The sequence below is a fragment of the Mastigoproctus giganteus genome, chromosome 8 (genome assembly GCF_048544385.1).
Source record: "Mastigoproctus giganteus isolate SK-2022 chromosome 8, ASM4854438v1, whole genome shotgun sequence".
In the NCBI taxonomy this organism is placed as follows: Eukaryota; Metazoa; Arthropoda; class Arachnida; order Uropygi; family Thelyphonidae; genus Mastigoproctus; species Mastigoproctus giganteus.
In genome coordinates, this window is record NC_143582.1 from 9,887,626 (window position 1) to 9,900,418 (window position 12,793).

At 35.4% G+C, this 12,793-nt stretch overlaps 1 protein-coding gene across 5 annotated transcripts in view; it reads right to left on the bottom strand.

The window, feature by feature from the left end:
- Coprox (oxygen-dependent coproporphyrinogen-III oxidase) overlaps positions 1-12,793 on the bottom strand; it is a 151,940-nt gene that overhangs the window by 86,836 nt on the left and 52,311 nt on the right. Inside the window, exon 1 of one of the 5 annotated variants that reach the window (XM_090378968.1) lies at positions 8,190-8,442. The exons of 1 other annotated variant lie outside the window; for it this stretch is intronic. The gene's annotated coding sequence lies outside the window, so the exon portion shown is untranslated. 3 more of the 5 variants (XM_090378967.1, XM_090378969.1, XM_090378970.1) reach the window with 3 other exon arrangements.

The window sequence follows — 12,793 nt, forward strand, 5'->3', positions numbered from 1 at the left end:
TTTTTAATGGTATTTTTATTACCGACTGAGTGCACTATGACCAACCAGGCTTAAAGCATGTGGTTGAGGGTACAATGCACATAGAAAATAAGCATGAGGAAACCTAAGCAACAATAACCCCAATTTTTTGAGACTCTGAATACTTGCTAGGGTGCCCTCCACGACAGTATGTATCAGCTGCTACAATGGCTCATGCAGTTTTATCACTGACAAGTCAAAAGGAACAATATCCCATTGTATAAAGCAGTGATTAGGTTACATCCTGAATACAGGTTTGGAAACCTCATTTTAGGAAAGACACAGCTAATGGAAAGGGTGCAAAGAAAGAAAACAAGATTATTTGATGTTACAAGAGGATATTCTTACCAAGATAGATTCATGTTGCATAAACTGCAGTGTCTGGAAAGTGCACAGTGTCATCTGCACAATGACCTTCTTGAAATAAGGCTTTTAAATGATTAAGCGTTGAACATACAGGATATTTCAGAACCTTCAGTGATCTTGTGCTCTTCATTTACTTGGTCAGCACAGCTGAAATTCACAATACCATTCAACACAAGTGTTTTCTTTGATTTTGCCAATTAAAATTTCAGAAATCGTGGTTATTTTAGCATAGGAATATAATGCAAGAAACCAAGCTTATACAGCATCAGTCAAAAAAAAAAAAAAACACACCTTTGTTTCACCCATCCATTTGCTCCAAAAGTTTGTCCAATTCTTTCTCAAATTTATTTAAGCTATCAACTTCCACAATGAGAGATGGAAGTTTGTTCCAGCAATCAACCACCCATTGGCTAAAGGCAAATTTCTGTACATTATTCCATAACTGTCTTTTTGTGCCCCCTCAATTTCAATTTATGCCCTCTCAGGTTCATAATCTGAGCAAGAGGAAGAATCAAATCAGAATTGAGCCTGCTCAACCCATTCAAGGCCTTATACATCTCAATCAAATCACCTCGCAGGTTCCTAGTCTCCATATGCTGCAATTTTCAGAACTTTAAGCATTTCTTGATAAGACCACCCCTTTGTTCCCCTCACCAATATTGTTGCCCATCTCTGTACTTGCTCAAGCAATTCTACATGCTTCCTATATGAGGCCTCCAGACCTGTACTCAAGGCATGGCCTGACCATTGCCTTATACAAAGGGATAATCATCTTTTCCTTACTAGCAAAATTCCTGAATATCACTAACAATACCCCATGACCTGCTCTGGCAGCCTGTCTGCCCTGCTCAGAAAACTTCATATCTGACTGCACAATTACTCTCAGGTCTCTTCATTTTCTACCACCCTAAGTGTAGTACCACACAGTTGGTACATTACTCTGGGGTTACTTCTACCCATATGCAGTACTTTGCATTTGTCAATGTTACACTTCAGTTTCCACTTCTCCACCCAATCTGCCCAACTTTTCTAGATCCTGTTGCAGTAGCCCACTGCCATTACTGTCATTAACAACCCTGCCAACCTTTGTATCATCTGCAAACTTTGACAATAAGCCTGATACACCTTCATCAATATCATTGATAAATATACAAAACAGCAATGGGCCTAACACTAAACCCTTGGGGGACTATACTAATAGCATTAGTCCACGAAGAGCAGAATCCATTTATTACCACTGTCTTCTCCCACTCAACCACCTTTTTATCCATTATAGCAACTTGCCCTTAATACCATACTGCTCCAATTTGTACAGTAGTCTTCCACGTGCAACAGTATCAAATGCTTTCCTGAAATCCAAGTATATGATATCAAAATAATTTTTTGCATCTAGTTCCTTTATGACCACATCATACTATCCAATCAAATTGGTTAGACCAGACTTCCCTTAACAAACCCATGCTGTGTCTGAACTACAACTGCGGTCTTGTCTAGATGGTCCTGCAATGCTTATTTAACTAGTAACTGCATTATTTTCCCTAGAATATAAGTTAAACTAACAAGTCTGTAATTAGTCTTGTTGCCCTTTGATCCCCTTTGTGAACTAGGGACATTTACACATCTCCAGTGCATGGAGACCTCTCCTGAGTCCAAAGATGCTCTCATAATTATGGCTAAGGATATGCTTATTTCTTTTGATGCCTCCTTTAATATAACTAGATAGATCCCATCCACCCCAGGTGTAAATGTTCAACTTCATCAATTTCTTCTCCACTTTGCTCAGTTATTACAAAATCATTTAGCTCCCTGTTAGAACGTTATATGCTTTTGGCCTCTGCTTCTGTAAAGAATTCCTCATGTGTGAATGTATATGCAAAATACTCATTCAGCTTGTCAGCTACCTGAGCAGGATCATTAGCTGAACTATCGATATCAAGTGGACCAATCTGATTCATCCTCTTCCTTCTAGGGTTTATATAAATAAATAAATAAATCTTTGTTGTTTTAATTTGCATCCTTTGCCAAATATTTCTATGTAATCTGCCTTTGCTTGCCTAACATCCTCTGTGGCTTGATTACAGACTAGCTTATATCTAACACAGGATTCTGTGTCACCTGATAATTTATATGCATCCCATGGATTTTTCTTTCCTGCCACAAGTCTCATTAGTTCATCTGACATTCATTTAGGCTTAACCTTGAACAGCATTTCTTAGTTGGTATGAAAAGCCTAGTAGCTTCCAAGATTAATTCCTTGAATGTTCCCATTTAGAAATTGTGCAAAAAGTAAAAACTGCAAGACCAAGTTAAGCTCAGTCTTGATATTTATATGCACATGCTTAAAAATATGAATTTAAAATTAGAACACATCTCTCACATCCAATTATTGAAGTGCACACACTTTATGCAGAATGGCAGCATATCCAGTTGTTACACACTCTCACTTCATATCATTGAAGTGTCTGACTGGTGTTCAATTGTTGAATATTTAATTGACATTTTTTTTACTGTCAGTCAAAACTAAGGGAGATAATACTTAAATTTCTCAAATAACAGAGGATTAAAAAATATTTAGAGCACATATCTAAAGCACTGCAGATGCATTTTATTTTCAAAAAACAATTTAAAATATTGTTTTTCATGTAAAAAAATGAATTTTTCGCAGATTTGTTCAAAAAGTGAAAAATTTGAATTATTTCAAGGTTAGGGCTAAGTGGGGTGCATATGTGAGAAATAAAAAATCATTGGAGTGACTATAGCTGATGGCATCATTACTCTTTTTAGATAATACATGCAACAGGAGAAATTTAAATTAAGAAAGAATATTTACTGAATAAATTTACTGAAATTTGCATTTAGAGGGCAACTAATTGTTGGACCAAACTTCAACCTAGTGTTGTAATAGCGAGTAGTTTCAGTAAATTTAGAGATAGTTTGGATAAATTATCAGAATGAATTATCAAATGAAGTCGGTTAAGTCCTTTTACCTGATGCTGATAAACTTTGAGAAAATAATGCTACTCTATGTTATACTTTTCGGTATTATCTATTTTCCATACTGTCCCTCCTGCAATAGTGAGAGAGCCTGGGGTTTGGTTCTTTTATAAGGAGCCTAGTCTACCAAAATTTATTAAAATCATTTTTAACAAAATAAAATTACCCAGAAGGTGAATCCATTATATATAAAAAACTCAAAGGCAGTCCTGTGGCCAATTTCAGTACTATTTGGTTCAATAATAGGTAGCCTGGATTAAGCAATCTTGTACTGGGCAGCAAATAAATGCATTGAATTTAATGAGCAGCCAAGTAACCCCAGGGGCTCACATCTGGTGAGTATGGGCTTGGCACACCCAGGGTCCTGAGCTGGATATCATCATTCTTCTTTTTCTTGGTAATTCCCTTCTACTTCTCTCTCTCTCTCTGAAATATATATATATATTTTTTTGGCTGGTGCAGCATAAGCCTCAAGCTTCCTTGCACCATATAGCTAATAATAAGAAGTGCACAGAAAAAAACTTCCAATAGAAACATAACCTTTGTTATGAGTGTAATATAATCCCTGTTACCGGATGGCATTGGTACAATGCAGCATTTCAGTAAAGAAGCAAGGCACTATTTCAATATAGATACTGAAAAATAGTACCCAGCTTATTTACTGAAAAGCAGATAAGCTTTGCTTCCTTATGTCATTTTCCAATACTAATCCTCCCCTCTTTTGGCAATGCCTCCTTTACACAGCATAAATACAATAAATTTTAGATAAATATTACCAAGACGATGTCACATTCTAGTTAAGTCAGATGATGTTCAAAATAACGCTATGCACCAAGAAAGTTTATTTTTGCATCTTTCAAAAAACAGACTTAATTACTTTTGAACATTTTCAGTGTTTTCCAATATTTAAGCAGGAGCAGAGATAAAAAGTTTAACTTTTCTTTAATTCCTGCAATTTCCTTTTCATTTACCCATTTTTAAGCAAAAATTGTGATGTATATAAATTTAAATACAGTATTAACAGTTCTGTAATGCTTCAGCAAGGAATACATGTTCACGTAACATTTTCAACTCAAAATCATCTCAACAACTCATCACATTTGCCTATAATTTTGCAGACCATGCTGAACATAGATACACTATCCTACCAACATTATGATGAACCCCCTTGCAGGAAAATGACAACAAAACATTCAAATATTTTTAACTGTAAAGGTGATCAGTGATGAACTCAGAATTTATTTCAAATGTTTGAGCTAAATAATAAATACATGTCAAGAGCTAACAAAGTTTCAGCAGAGAATGGTAGTTGGATATTGTGTGAATGAAAATGTCTATTATTAGCCATATGGTGCAAGGAGGCCTGAGGCTTATGCTGCACCAGCCAAAAAAGATGATATCCAGCTCAGGACCCTGGGTGTGCCAAGCCCATACACACCAGATGTGGGCCCGTCTGTCGGCAATTGGCAACGTGATGAAGAAATGAAGGCTTGGAATGAAAACAACTCCAAGAAATAATCAGGTATGCTTAAAATACTGACCAAGAAGAGTGAACATGCCTCAAGATGGCTGTTACCTTATCTCACAGAGAATCTGAATTTGGAGTTTTTGCAACATAAATGTTTCCAAGACACAGAGCTATAGCCTACAAGCCTCTCATAACAAAAACATACACCACTGGTTGGAAAGATGCAAGGCACAACTAACCTGTAGGGTTGATCATCACGAATCAGGCCTATTAGAGCAGAAAATCAGGTGACATGCTCTTCCAGTCTGATGGATGCATTTCAGTAAGCAGAAAATCAGGTGACATGCTCTTCCAGTCTGATGGATGCATTTCAGTAAGCAGAAATTTGAGTATGGGCATTTGAAATGCATTTGAGTAAGGACCTAGAAAATGTTTAGTACCCCAGTGCCTTCTCCAACTGTGAAGTGGGAAGGAGGAGTCATGGCATCATTAGTCTTCATCTCATTATCAGTTACATCTTCCACTGCATCATTCCAGTTCATATTTTTGTCTCAATCATATGACTATCTGCACCCCAAACTCACCAATAAAGATTCTTATCCTTGAACGCTGACTTATGAAATGGCTAACCAGAATAGGCTGGTCTTCCGAATACCTTTTCAAAAATCAGTCCTACTTGCTAACTTAAGTATACTACCATGGCACCATTATATTAGCATTTATAGTGGTAATTGAGTTATCCAAGAAAGCAAGCTTATACAGCACCAGCAAAAAAATCCCAATAGTTTGTCTAGCTCTTCCCTGAATTTATTCAAACTATCCACTTCCACAACAACAGATGGAAGTTTGTTCCCGCAATTAACCACCCGTTGGCAAACTTCGGCACATCTGTTCTGCATCCATCCATCCTTTCTTAATTTTAATTGGTGCCCCCTCATTGCATAGTCTGAGGAAGAGTAAGAATCCCATTAGCACTGAGTTTGCTCAATCCATTCAAAGCCTTAAACACCTCACCTCACAGATGCCTAGTCTCCAGATGCTGCAATTTGCAAAACCAAAGCCTTTCTTGGTAGGAGCACCCATTTGTACCCCTCAACAAACTCATTACCCTTCTCCGTACCCATTTCAGCAGCTCTCATCCATCATAAAATGAAGCTTCCAGATCTGTATGCAGTACTTAAAATGTGGCCTCACCATTCCCTTACACAATGGGATAATCAGCTCCTTATCCCTGCTAGCAAAATTACTGTATATCACTGACAAAACTACATGAGCTATCTTGGCAGCAGCTAAAGAACTTTGTCTCACTTTGTATTAATATCACTTTTAAAAACTTTGTCCTCTTGGCACAACTACTATTCAGCAAGAGTGTCTTGCATCACATAATAGAAGCCACCAACCTGCTCTTTATCACATCAAAATTGTGAAGCACAATCTCTCTGAATCAAGTTTTCATTCAGCTACATGATGGTATTTAATAATTATTTACTCACTGTGGGAAGCTGAACAATGCCAAAGCTTACAGATCTTCCACTATTTCAGATACTTATACCCCCATTAAGCTCTAACAAGCAAATATTAGATCATGAGTTTCTTCAAGTCACACTGAATTAACTATTATACATTAATGGAAAAAAAAAGAAAAAAAAAAGAAAATTTAATATATATATTAAATGCACAAAATGTTAGAAGACACTTATGTGCACCTACAGTCTAATATATATTATTTTTATATCTTAATGCATAAAATTGCTGATCAATTTAACACAAATCTGTTGAATGTATTTAGAAATCTGTTACGGTTGTTTCTAAAAGCTTAAACCATCATTAAACTATGCAATGCATAAATTGTACAATGTAATGTAAAAAAAAATATTTCATATTGCACTATAGCATGTAACTTACACTCCCCCCCACCTAAGTGGATAAACAGTAAAATAATATTTCTTTGGAAATTTAAACATACACAGGAGAGGGAAACTTGGCTTCGAATCCACACAAAACTTGCTTTTATCTCTATGTTTGGACAATTAATTTTTAAACACTTATGAGAATCCTATATCTTATTTAAAAAAAATGTATGCTATCATAAAAGTCTAACTAAATACACATCAAAATATGAAATGTGTATTACACTAAATAAGCAGATAACATTTTCATTAAGATAAAAAAAAAAAAAGTAATTAAATTAAACAATATGACCACAGTTTATATTTTTGTAATTTACCATTAATTTTACAAGACAAAAATTATCATAATCTGCTCTCTTAGAATTACTATTTATGTCACATCTGAGAATAGTAGGCTCTAGCACATAAACTTCCTTTTGATGCCTTCTTTCAGAAAAGATATTTAGTCTTATCTCGCTACCCTTAAAGCTACTCTAATCCTTTCCTAAACATATGAAGGTCAATGTTTCTCCAGCATGTGCAAGTTTGTTGGACTCAGCTGTTTAGGAAACTTAAAGGTCATAAGCACAAATAAACAGCACATGATAAATATCCCACTTATTCTTCAGGAACTGCTACTATTAAAATATTTCATGAAACATTAAACGGTTATAGGGAGTTATATAAGGGTTAACAACTTGTTATTTATACACTAAAAAATCTGTTCCTTCAGTATCAAAACAAACTATTATTCTGACTTGTGAGAAATATACCAATTGTATAGAATAGCAACTCTCTTCCGGCCTTTTAATTTTATTTGTAATTTCTTCCTGTTCTTCAATTCGAGAAAGACTATTATTATTATTATATTTACATATTATTACTTTAGTTTATTATTTTTATTGTTTGTGTTACGTACAACAATACAGCAGTTTCGTTACTGCCCAGCAGGGTAAAATGCAACGCTTGAAGCACTTTCACAAAAAAAAAAAAAGAAAAAAAAAAAAGAAAAATCAGGAGGGCCACCAAGGCTATGAGCGCCTCCACGTATTCTCGCAGCCCTGTTGCCAGAACAGAAATTTAGTTCTACATGTTGTGGTCCTACATCAAATGCATTACATAATTCAAGCGTAAAATAATTTCTTGCATTTTAATTCAAATTCATGAAAGCAAATAATGTTTTGTAATAAACCTGAAATCTTGTGATTACAATATTTATACTAAATATTTTGAGAAGTCGCTGATTAAACTTACGCGCTTTATTCACCTCCGACGTCCAACACAATCGCACTTCAAATATTCGCCGTTTATGCAACGGGCGGACTTGGACTTTCCGCTTACGGAAGTTATCGTATCGCAATGACACAATCAGCAAAATGCAATAACCAGAATCTTCGAACAATACAAAAATTCCTTTTACACCCTATAGAAGTAAATATGAAGACGAGTCTTACTTTAAGACAAAGCACTCAGGTTTAATCGTAGAAGATTAGATTGTAGGAGAGCTTGTTGTGAAGAATTGTTCTATGAAAGGCTGTCTTTTTTTCTTGTTAAAAGATAGTACAGCAATAAAGATTCGCTGAGCAATAATAACCAGCCCTGAAACATGCCGGTCCTGTACAAGTCAACTGCTTTTTAAATAAAAACTAGCGTAGTGACCTTCGGGATACACAAAGGCCATACTGGAGCAACATAATCGCGACGCAGCAGAGACGCGCATCTGGCATCCATGATGTAGGTGAAACACATCGTGCTTTGTTTTGGTTGCATCGGTTTGATTGCTTCAGTCGTACAAGAAATATAACCAGAATGAGAGACGACCAAGATTTCAATACTGCTTTTGTCAAAATGATAGAAAAACGTAGGTGTCTGTATGATTACACCTTAATAGAATATGCAAATAAATGGAAACAAGAAGAAGCTTGGAAGGAAATAGCTAAGGCTGTTCATGAAACAGGCAAGTCAAAATTTAGTATTTTGAGTTTTTATTTATTTATCGTATGAATATAATTAAATTGTCGGGATTTTTTTTTTTTTTTTTTTGCATTATTGTATAAACTGGTTTCATATAACTGAATAACCCTTATATAATTGCATATAGGGCATTTTATATCACACACAACTTGCTAATTGTGAGTTTATTATTTTAAAAACCCATGCACTATATTAAAAGTGCTATCTGTTTCCTCTATAGCATATAATAAATTACAAATTTTTATTACTATATAAACAGCATAATAAATAATCAATGTCATCTGACAGATTTAGAAAATTGCAATCGTTACAAAATTGCAAAAGTTAATTAGCAAATCTGAATCACATTAGTAACAAAATCGTGACTCTTGGAAAGTGAGAAACTTATTCGGTGCATTCAAAATTTGAAAGTACAGTACATTGCCTGTGCAGAGCTCTGGTAGGTAGCACAGTATTTATAATCAACCACCAACACCGAGTGGAAATAGCCCGAGTTCCAATCCCGTCAATTTTATGAGTAATAATTTTATGAATAATTTTATAGCGAATAATTTTATGAGTTAATGATCTTAAGAGAGGACTTCATGAATCACCCCAGAAACTTTGGCTTTTCATTTAGCAGACAAAAAAAAAAAAAAAAAAATGCAGCTGCAACGTATTGACACCTCATAGCCTTAGTTGCTTTGACACCACACACACACACACCTAAGCTAAGTTTATGCCTAAAAATGGGCGTTTCCTTCTATTACACATGCACTTAGTAATACTGTACCAAAGTGCTAATGATATAAACTTTTCACAAAGTAAAGAGAAAGAAATTAATAAATTAAAAGAACACTTTCAAAATGTTGGCTGCCCCTGGTATACCCCCGCAGGTAGCAAGGTGAATATAATCACTACCCTACCCCCCGCACCAGGTGGAAAATGTCCGAGTACGAATCCGTCAAAAACAGTGCATTTCTATTGGCTTTTTTTCACAAAGTGGCTGAGTTAGTCGGTTGGGCAAAGGTTGATGGTTTTTCTCCTAGAAATACCATCAAAATCGATCACAGAATACATGCAATTTAGAGACAGTATATTGTCTCCTCATAGCCTTAGTCGTTTTGGCGCTTAAAACACGCACATGTCCCTGGTAGTATTAGCCTCGCCCCTCCCTGGTGGCATCACAACTTGAAACGAATTTGGTTCGGGGAATGTTTTGCTGAAATAATCCAAGTCTGTTGATACATGCAAGAACGTTTGAGAGTCCTATCACAACATAATTGCTGACCACGTAGACACATCGATATCCCTGCTTTTCTCCGATAGCGATGGTATGAAAATTAATGCAGATTCCGAAAAGGTTTTGGCAAAGAAAAGCAGCAAAGACTGCTTGGCTATACTAACAGCAGAAGGAATGGGATTGAATCATATTGGTCTGTGGGGGGTGGAATACATGATTATTATTTTTTTTTTATTTATATTAATTATTTTGTTTTTATTTTATTCCCTTATATGAGTTGTTGCCCACCTTATTTTAATTTCCCCACTTACACATCTGACCTTACTTTACAGGAGAATTCCAAATTCAATGGAACTTCTTAATTTAATTCCCTTCGAACAGGCTGAGTGTTCAAAATGACTAAACAAAGACTTCGTTTAAAATATACACAAGATTTTATTACATATATTTACATAAATGAAATTGTTCAATGATCCAGTACATATTATAATTAGTATTGTTTTATTACAGTACAAGCATAAAATCATTGGTTAAGTTTAGTTATATTCTTGTACAACTTCTTCCATTATATCACAAGGCTAACAACATCTTTCTTATGCGACTCCTTTTATACATTACTTAGTAAAACATTCTCTGAATAAATCACTTTTTATTCTAATAGATCAGACTTGTCTCTCACATTCCAATCTTCCCTTTTTAACAATAAGATTTCTCTGTTTGCAACATTAAGGGTAATCTCTTTCTAATTAGATTATTTATCTTTTCTAATACATTAGCATTCATCTCTTAAATCCAATATTTATCTCAATCCCTAAGTTATGCTAACAACCTCTTTTGACTAGTCAACTTGTGACAGTTCAGTGTATCACATATATAACACTCTTTCTATAAGCCCTCTGAATTATCCCACATCCAAAACTGTTACCTTACTTTATGTTACTCAAGAAAATTTTCCACATCCATGAATCTCCATCTCTTTACCTTTATCTAGAGAACCTTATCTTAATTACACATTTTTAAGTACATATCTCTTATTATATATGTTATAATGTCCCTCTTATAATTCCTAACCCTTGTTTAGAGTCCTATAATTTACAAGCGAATACTCATGTTAAATTAAACACTTACTTCTGATACTGAACAGGATCTTTTTGTAGGGCCTTTCGTTCCTCAATGGGCTGGTCTACGTCTTGATAGGGCATCACTGTGTCTTTTAGGAATTTATGGGCTCGTCCTCGATATTGCTACTTAACTTCGGTTCAGCTATTCTGGCGGACTAGGAATTACAATTCTATCTTCACAGCTCATTTATCTGCGCCTTGTCTTTATCACTGCCTTCAGATGATCGCCTAGGTTTATTTTTCTCCTTACATTACTTATTTTCACGCTGGCCACTTTCACTACTTTCCTATAACGGACAGGTTTATTTCTTCACACACTTCAGTCGTTTGCATACTTGCCTTCCGATAACGGGCTATTCGACTGTCCTTTTCTATTATGAACTCCACTAACTTTTCTTAACTTACGACTGCACTAGACTTATCTAATCCTTCACTATTCCATCTTAACTTCTTAACTTTTTTTTTTTTTTTTTCAGATCTCATCTTCACCAAAACCAACAAAAACTCCTCCGAAGCTCACAGCATAGCACAGCACAGGACAGTACAGTACAGCACAGGACAGTTTTCATCAGTTATTCCTTTTTTGTCCATCTCAATTACGCACCGCCCCCTTCTTCTAGCTTTTAACCAATCTTTTCCTTTATATTCACTTTCATTATCTCCTATTCGTGCATTTTAACTTTTCTTCAGCTGTACCTTTAGAGCTCATTTTAATAAATTTGCAAAATTTCCCAGGCTGCCACTGCTTTGAAGTTCGCCGTCACTTTGTTAGTGCTTTTAACAGATTTGTTTACACTCTCTTCTAACCTGCGATCGCCGACAGTCAAACGCCAAGGTGATTGCTAACCCAAGCAAAATACTACCTGACCGATGTCACCAGGTGTCCCCGGATCAAAAGGAATGTCCGACAATGTTCAGTCTACATCCCTTTGTTCTTTACCATGGTGCGAAGTGAAATGTACCTCTAATTGCTAACAGCTTACCGCTCCCTTCTCTAATTCAACCTTGTCTAATTTTTAATCCTTGTGAGTGACCCAGAATAATATTTGTGACCAGTAATGTTTACTGTCCTATTTTGCTATTTCCTAAACTTTAATTTAAATAAATCTCACTCATTTCTAATATATTAACGTGTAAGATTTTTCATCTTACATACGACCAGCCCTCCGAAAAAAATTTATACCTGTGTAAATTTTTTCTCTTCCCTTACACTTTCCAAATTTAACCACTGTACATCTATTTACAAATCCCTATTATTTTTATATACACACCTCCCTCTATCTCGCTTATGAGTAGCACTATACATTTTTACACAACTATCCTAATTTACATTTAGCACTTCCTAACACTACTCCCATCCTATGTACTCATCAATTAATCCTTCCACTAAATATAATTGCTGGAGTCTGTTTGATTCTTTCAGTTTAATCGTCCTTTCTCCACTTTGATTCTCAAGTCCTTCTTTCCACTGTCCTTTGATTCTACCGCGGTTTGCTACTTCCGTTCGAGGTTTGCTATTTTTATTTTCTAGTCTCCCTTCCCTTTGAGATATCATTTGCCCTGAATTTTGACTAACCTTCTCTGTTAGTTCTATTCTTCCCACATGCACTATTTTGTTTTCTGCCTGTTGCCTTGTTCCATCATTTTCTCTAATTCTTCTCTTTCTCCTTAATCTTCTTAATTCTTCCTGCGCAATCAGAACTTTATCAACACCTTTTTTTCTTTGCGGTAACTTTTGACT